The sequence below is a fragment of the Sturnira hondurensis genome, unplaced genomic scaffold (assembly GCF_014824575.4).
Source record: "Sturnira hondurensis isolate 20B ecotype Veracruz unplaced genomic scaffold, ASM1482457v3 Scaffold0014432, whole genome shotgun sequence".
Lineage (NCBI taxonomy): Eukaryota > Metazoa > Chordata > Mammalia > Chiroptera > Phyllostomidae > Sturnira > Sturnira hondurensis.
Window position 1 is genome coordinate 1,014,467 of NW_028087063.1, and position 8,798 is coordinate 1,023,264.

The 8,798-nt window shown below is 41.5% G+C and overlaps 1 pseudogene; it reads left to right on the top strand.

Annotated features, from left to right (window-relative positions):
• Positions 1–5,855: 5,855 nt before the first annotated feature.
• Positions 5,856–7,797, top strand: LOC118998996 (RNA-binding protein EWS-like; annotated as a pseudogene).
• Positions 7,798–8,798: the final 1,001 nt, after the last annotated feature.

Consider the following 8,798-nt stretch of genomic DNA (forward strand, 5'->3'; position numbering starts at 1 on the left):
GGATTCCATGTTTTGGTTTTGGCCCCCGGGCATATGGGGTCTGACTCTATTCCACACCATGAAGCAATGGGTTTGGGGCAGTGTCATGATGACAGTTGGTGTTTGCTTGCAAGGTAACTTCCTCATGAGAGGACTCACAGGATCTCAAAACAACATAGAATTAGCCCCACAAGACAGGTGGTGGGGGTTACCTCTGCTGACACGGGAGGGCTGGAAGGTTGAGAATGCCAGAGAGCTCAGAGTCTTTTGAATCTACCTAGGAGTACTCATCCAATTGGGAGAATCCAACTTTTTTCAGGAAAAAAGTCATCCTAAATTACAAAGACATTTGATAACACTGTACTCCCATCCATATTTGAACTTGGCAGCATGCATGATCAGCCTGTGCCTTTTAGTTTTAGCTGTGCTGTCCTGATTAGAGATCACTGCAGGGGAGTCACAAGGCCCTTGGCTTTTGAAAATACCTCAAGGTAAAAATGAACAATTTCGTCATTTTAGTCGAAGTTCCCTTCCTCTCTCCCTCTATCCCTTGTTCCAACTCTCCCTTCCTCATTTTTTCTTTCCCTCCCTTTCTGCCCCCCTCCCTCCCTTCTTTTCCCACTTTCTTCTCCCCTCCCTCCCTCCCTCCCTCCTTCCCTTCCTCTTTCCTCCTTTCTCTTTTCCTCCTCCTCTTTCTTCTCTGCCCACTTCTTCTTCATCTCTATTTTATGTAAGTAGAAGCTCGCAATTTACAGTCTCTGTACTGCTCTTTGTCTTGATCAAGGCCCATTTTAGAAATACGTGGTTCTAACAAGGCCTACTTTTATTTCAGGTGATATTGGATGATAATTTAAGTAACCTTTTTTTTGTCATTTTATGAAGTCTATTTTATATATCCCATTTTCCAGTTATATTACACCATCATTACTGCCTTTAAGCCAAACAAGGGAGGAAAATTCCAGGTGTTCATCCTTAGATGTTAACTTCTCGCTTCAAATATTTTATCAGTTTTAGAAATAGAAACCACTTATATTCAGAAGATAAAGTTCAATACAGAATATTAGGTGGTTAGAACATTATTTGAAGGGCTTCAGGAGAATGTTTTAGGTTGTGTGTGTAGGAATGATTTCCGGACACATACGGGACTGACTCAAAGTGGCATTATTCGAGGGGAGGCCAATACTAGAGCTAGGAGTTCAAGAACACCCCTGGGGCTGGGATTCAGGCTTTATCAAATTGGAGATAAGAAGCTGTCATGGAAACTATCTCTGAACACATAAGAGAAAAGAGAATAGACATTTAAACACTGCCTCTCTTAAGCCTTCCAAATCTTAAACCACTCCATCTGACAAGTAGACTCTAATTCAGATTTCTAAAACACGTAAGTTTCAAGGTAGTCTGTAAAACAGTTTTCACCTTTCTAGTTTAATAGGATGATGGATTGGAGGTTGAGTGAGTTCTTCCTCAATTCTCATCAGAAATGGAACTCTGGGTATCGCAAAGATAGAGAAATGGGAGGCTCCTGAATTCCTCTCCTCTCACGGACCCACCAAATGTGTAGCTACATGTAGCAATTTCCTCTAAAAAAAAGTCCAGAAATTAGCTAAGTTACTCCTATACATCAGGCAACTGAGAAAAACCCTCATCAAAATAGGCAGGAAAGGTGGAGACACGTTCTCACCAAACAATCTGTCCCTGCCCACAGTATCACTAAATCAGGGGGAAACTCCCATGCCCCAGCTTCTCCTTGAAGGCCAAGAGGTATAGCCCCAGGTTTTAAGCCTGTCGCCCAAGAGATGGATCTCCAAATCACCTAGCTCTGGTAGTGAAGAGGCCTCGGGCTTCACATACGAAAATTTTTAAAGGTTTTCAAATGGGTAAACAAACACTTTTGGCAGCTATCTCCCTGGGGCTAAGCACAGAGAGAACAGGCAGAAATATCTATGTCCCAGTTTCTCCTTGGAAAGAATTTGACTGCACACTTTCCCAGCTGCTGTCTGAGGTTCTAGCTTCTAATCATGTTATGAACTGACTGTGATCCTCCCAGGAACCTGACAGAGCTCCTGGGCACATGCCTTGCCATTTCCCCCCAGCTTGCTGTAGCAATAATACCAGTGCCCAATTTCTCCCCGGAAAGGAGCTTATTAACATACGTACCCTGACTTTCATGGCTGTCATCCAACAGTTATTAGCTCCCAAATCACCTAATGCTAGGAGCTGATAAGGGATTAATATTCATGAGTCCCCAGGAACCACACATAACAAAGAGGCAGTTCTATTTGGGCGCATAAGCAATTCCAGAGACTATTCCCTCTGGCTCAACGCAGAGGGAATAGGCAAAAAATGCCCGGCTCCTCGCTGGTAGAAGCTAGACTGCATGCTAACACCCCAACTTTCCCAGCTGCTACATGAAAGTTGAGTTACCAATTAGCCTACATTTGGGAGCTGAAGGGGCACGGAATTAGTGGTCACCCTGGAACGTGATCAGGCATATGAGTATTTCCTATGCCTATGGGTAACTGACAGGTCTAGGCACATTCTAGCTTTTGGGAGCCACTAATAGCACAGTCAGGTGCTTGAACAATCCCATAGATTTGAGAGGCAACCAAGAGCCCAGGCTGGGCTGATTGATGAGGTTCATCTACACGAGTCCAGTTTTGTCAGGTTAAAGAGATGTTCAGAAACCTACACAAAGAGATAAGTTAAAGAAACAAGGGAATATGTTCCAAACAAAAGAATAATATAAACTTTCAGAATCCATTCTTAGAGAAACAGAGAAATTACTTACCCAATAAAGAGTTCCGAATAACCATCACAAAGATGCTCACTGAGGTAAAGACACTAATGCATACACAGTGAAAATTTCAGCAAGGAAAAGTACTAAAAAGTAACAAACAGAAATCATAAAACAGCAGATTACAATAACTGAACTGAAAAATGTAATACAAGAGTTCAACAACAGTCTAGTTCAAGCAAAAAAAAAAGGATCATAGAACTCAGGATTATAAGGCTGGCTACAAAACAAGTCTTAGAAGTTTAAGTATAAAATTATATTAAGTATCTTTCCCTACCACAGTGGTATAAAACTAGAAATCAATTACAAGAGAAAACTAGAAAATTCATAAATATGTAGAGATGAATAGCATGCTCCTGAACAACCAGTTGGTCAAGGAAGAAATCAAAAGGGAAATAAAAATATTTTGAGCTAAAAAAAATGAAAACCACATACCAAATTTATGGGATGCAGCAAAAGCAGCATGAAAAGTTTATAGTAGTAAATACCTACACTAAAAAAGTTCTTAAATGACCTAACTTTCAACCTCAAGAAACTAGAAAAAGAACAAATTAAGCCCAAAGTTAGCAGAAAGAAGGAAGGAAATAACAAAGATCAGAGTAGGGGTAAATGAGACTAGAAACACAATAGAAAACATCAGTGAAACCAAAAGCTGTTTTCTTAAAAGATAAACAAAACTGACAAAAGTTTACCTAGACTGAGAAAAAAAGAGAGAAGACAAATATCAGAAATGAAAGAGTTGTAACTGCTAACAAGAAGTACTTAGGCTAATAAAAATCTATTGTACTATAATTATATACTAAAAATTAAATGATGTAGATGAAATTGTTAAATTCCTAGAAACATATAAGCTACTGAGACTAAATCGTGAAGGAATAGCAAATTTGAATAGGTCAATTACTAGTAAGGCGATTGAGTCTGTAATCAAAAACCCCCAACAAACAAAAGTCCAGTACCAGAAAGCTTCACTGGTGAATTTTACAAAATGTTTCAGAAAGAATGAATATCAATTCTTCTGAAATTCTTTCAAAAAAGAGAAAAGGAGGGTACACTAGCTAACTTACTTCATGAGACCAGAATTGCCGTGATACCAAAACCAAAAAATAAAAACAAAAATAAACTAAAATGTCAGACAAAGGTACAACAAGGAAAGAAAAGTATAGGACAATATCATTGGGGATCATAGATTAAAAAAATATTCTCAACAAAATTACAATGTAAATACTCCATGATTAAGTGAGATTTATTCCTGGGATGCAATGATGGGTCAGCATAGGCAAATTAATAAATGTGATACACCAGAAAAACAAAATGATGAATAAAAATAAAATAATCATTTCAATAGATGCATTAAAAAAGCATTTGGCAAAATTCAGCATAAAGTCATGACAAAAACTCCTAACGAATATAGATAGATAAGATAGATATAGATATAGATATAAATGGAATGTACCTCAACATAATAAAGGACATATATGATAATCTCACAGGTAAGGTTATACTCCAATTGTTCATAGATAAGCTGGAAGCACTTTCTCTGAGATCAGGAGCAAGGCAAAAATGGCTACTCTTGCCATGTTTATTCAACACAGTACTGGAAGTCCTAGCCACAGTATTTAGGCAAGAAAAAGAAATAAAAGGCATCCAAATTGGAAAATCAGAAGTAAAATTGTCTGCTTGCAGGTGACATAATATTATATACAGAAAACACTAAAAACTCAACCAAAAACACTTTTAGAACCAATAAACAAATTCATTAAAGTGGCAGTGTACAAAAATCAATACAAAAAATTAGTTGTGTTTCTATGTGCCAGTAATTACTGTTAGAAAAAGAGATTAAGAAAACAATCCTATTTACAACAGTATAAAAATATTTAGGAATAAATTTGACCAAGGAGGTGGAAGATCAATGCACATTAAACTATAAAATACTGATGAAAGGAAAATGAAGAAGGCACAAAAGACACCATGTGCTCATGGATTGAGAGGATTAGTGTTATTTAAATGTTCGTGCTGCCTAAAGCCTAAAGTAGCAATAGAGTCAATGCAATACTTATCAAAATTTTCCAATGGCATTTTTCACAGAAGTAGAGAAAACGTTCCTAAAATTAGAATGGAACCCATAAGACTCGACATAGCCAAAGCAATCTTGAGAAAGATCAAAGCTGGATACATCACACCTCCTGATTTCAAACTATATTACAAAGCTATAATAAAATGGAATAATTTTATTTCTATAAATAAATAATTTATAATTCACTATAATTAATGAAAACCATATGTTGCTGGCATAAAAACAGATTCATAGATCAGTGGAACAAAACAGAGCCTAAATTAAAAAGAAAACCCACACATATATGGTCAATTAATTATTGACAAAGACACCAAGAAAACACAAGGGAAAAGAATAGTTTCTTCATAAACATTGATGATAAAACCAGATATCTACATGCAAAAGACCCCCATATTACACAATATACAAAAGTGAACTAGAATTGGATTAAAGACTTGAAAACTCAGACCTGTAAAACTTTCAAAGGAAAACATAATGTGGTAAGATCCTCGTCATTGGCCTTGGCAGTGAATTTTTTGGATTTGACACCAAAAGCAAAGGCAACAAAAATAAAATCAACATAAAAGCTTTTGCACAACAAAGAAGATCATCAAAATGAAGAGGCGATCTACCAAATGGAAAAAATATTTGCAACGCACATATCCAATAAGAATTAATATACAAGATAAACAAGGAACTCATGTCATTGAATAGCAAAATAAATTAAAAAATAAAACCCAATTTAAAAACGAGGAAAGGGCCAGATTAGACATCTCTCCAAAGAAGATACACAAGTGACCAGCAAGTATATGGAAAGGGGCTCAACATCACAAACTGTCAGGGAGCTGCAAATCAAAACCACAATGAGACACCATATCTGCTAGAATAACTATTATCAGAAGGAAAAAAAGAAGTGTTGACTAGGATGTGGAGAAAAGGGACAGGTGCACTGTTGGTAGGAATGCAATCTGGTGTAACCAGTATGAAAAACAGCTTGTAGGTTCCTCAAGAAATTAGAAGGAAGGAGAGAAAATGGCCTCCACGGATTACAGTACCTACAGCCAAGCTGCAGCCCAGCAGGGCTATAGTGCTCACACCACCCAGCCCACTCAAGGATATGCACAGACCACCCAGGCATATGGGCAACAAAGTTATGAAATCTATGGACAGTCCACTGATGTAAGCTATACCCTGGCTGAGACCACTGCTACCTATGGGCAGACAGCCTATGCAACTTCTTATGGACAGCCTCTCATAGGTTACACTGCTCCAACTGCCCCCAGGCACACAGTCAGCCTGTCCAGGGGTATGGCACCGGTGCTTATGATACCACCACTGCTACAGTCACTACCATCCAGGCCTCCTGTGCAGCTCAGTCTGCACATGGCACTCAGCCTGCTTACCCGGAGTGTGGGCAACAGCCCATAGCTACGGCGCCTGCAAGATCACAGGATGGTAACAAACCCCCTGAGATTAGTCAGCCTCAATCCAGCACAGAGAGTTACAACCAGCCCAACCTGGGATACAGGCAGAGTAACTAAGGTTATCCCCAGGTACCCAGGAGCTACCCAGTGCAGCCAGTCACAGCACTGCCATCCTATCCTCCTACCTGCTATTCCTCTACACAGCTGACTAGTGGTTACTCTCAGAGTGGTTACTCTCAGCAGAACACCTATGGGCAGCCAAGCAGCTATGGACAGCAGAGTAGCTATGGTCAACAAAGCAGCTATGGGTAGCAACCACCCACTAGTTACCCCCACCAAACTGGATCCTACAGCCAGGCTCCAAGTCCTTATAGCCAACAGAGCAGCAGCTGCGGGCAGCAGCGTTCATTCCGACAGGACCACTCAAGTAGCACAGGTGTTTGTGGGCAGGAGTCTGGAGGATTTTCCGGACCAGGGGAGAACCGGAGCATGAAGGGCCCTGATAATCGGGGCAGGGGAAGAGGGACTGACCATGGAGGCATGAGCAGAGGTGGGCAGGGAGGAGGGCGTGGTGATATGGGCAGCGCTGGAGAGCGAGGTGGCTTCAGTAAGCCCAGTGGAGCCCTGGACGAAGGACGGAATCTTGATCTAGGCCCAAACGTTTATCCACATGAAGATTCTGACAATGGTGCAATTTATGTGCAAGGATTAAATGACAACGTGACTCTAGATGATCCAGCAGACTTCTTCCAGTGGTTGACCCATAATCCATATCTACTTGGACAAGGACACGGGAAAGCCCAAAGGTGATGCTACATTGTCCTATGAAGATCTGTCAACTGCCAAGGATGCCCTGGAGTGGTCTGATGGGAAAGATTTCCAAGGAAGCAAACTTAAAATTTCTCTTGCTCAGAAGAAGCCTCCGATGAGCAGCATGCTGGGTGGGCATGCTGTCCAGAGAGGGCAGGGGGAGGCCGCCACTGCTCCCTGGGGGTCCAGGGGGCCCAGGAGGTCCTGAGGGACCCATAGGTCACATGGGAGGCCATGGTGGAGACAGAGAAGGCTACCCTCAAGAAGACTCCTGGGGTTCCCAAGGGAACTGATCTGGAGGAGGAAATGTCCAGCACCGAGCAGGAGACTGGCAGAGACCCAGTCTGGGGTGTGGAAACCACAACTTTGCCTGGAGAAGAGAATGCAGCCAGTGTAAGGTCCCAAAGCCTAAAGGCCTCCTCCCAACACCCTCCCCACCTCTGAGTAGTGGCCATGGCAGAGGTGGCCCCGGTAGCATGTGGGGAGGAAGAGGTGGTCTCATGGACCATCGTGGTCCTGGTGGCATGTTCAGAAGTGGCCATGGTGGAGACAGAGGTGGCTTCTGTGGTGGTTGGGGCATGGACCAAGGTGGCTTTGGTGGAGAAAAACAAGGTGGCCCTAGATATCCTCCTGGACCTTTGATGGAATAGATGGGAGGAAGCGGAGGAGGGCATGGAGGACCCGGGAAAATGGATCAAGGTGAACACCATCAGGAGCACAGAGACTCGCCCTACTAGATGCAGAGATGCACTGACTACCAGACTTATTTCTTAAACTGGAAAATGTTTTAAATGTATAATTCTGTATTTATAATGTTGGTTACAACATTATGATTATTCCTTGTCTATACTTTTTTCACCATTTGTGAAGAAACATTAAAACAAGTTAAATGGTAGTGTGCTGAGTTTTCGTTTCTGGTTTTTTTCCTTCTAAAGATGGTGCTTTAACTAAGACTGGACAATAGGAACCCCTTGTGAGCACGCTCAGTATCATTGTGCAGAACCAAGAGGGTCTCTAACTGTAACAATGCTCATGGTTGTGATGTTTTGGTGGTATTTTTAAAAATAAAATTCCAAATGTTTATAAGCAGTAAAAAAAAAGAAATTAAGTAGAACCAACGCAGCATCCAGCCATCATACTTCTGGATGTTTATCCCAAGGAAACGAAACCACTGGCTTAAAGAGATAGTATCTGTTTTTTTTGAAACCTTCAGCTGTGGGTTTCAGTGTTTCACTAGACAGGGCCTCTGGCGTCCTAGGAGAGTGGAGGCAGTGCTCACCCACGCACAGCTTTGGCTCACCCTGGGGGCTCACGGAGGCATGTCTGTGTATCTGCTCAGTGTAGCTCCGACATGAAGGGAGAAGGTTGGAAGGCCAGGAAGGCCAGGCAGTGGACCTTGATCCAGTCACGGTGCCTTCTCTCTGAGGAGGGATAAAGGATGTGTCAGGCTGATGTTCCCAAACTGGCTAACTGAGCCACCTTTGGAAAACTGCTTAGTTCACACATCTTTAAGCTGGAACTATGTTTCTTCTCAAAACTTGCATCAGTTTGTTATAGATATTCACCAGCGTGACTATCCATATAGTGTCCTTCTGGGAAAAAGCCATGAGAGTTTGAACTGCATGGTCGCATTGCCAGGACCTCGTGATGGCACCCAGACTGGCACAGAGTGGGAATTTTCAAATGAACATTTGTCAAATTAATGAATGAAGAATAAAACAGTGCATATTTTGAATGT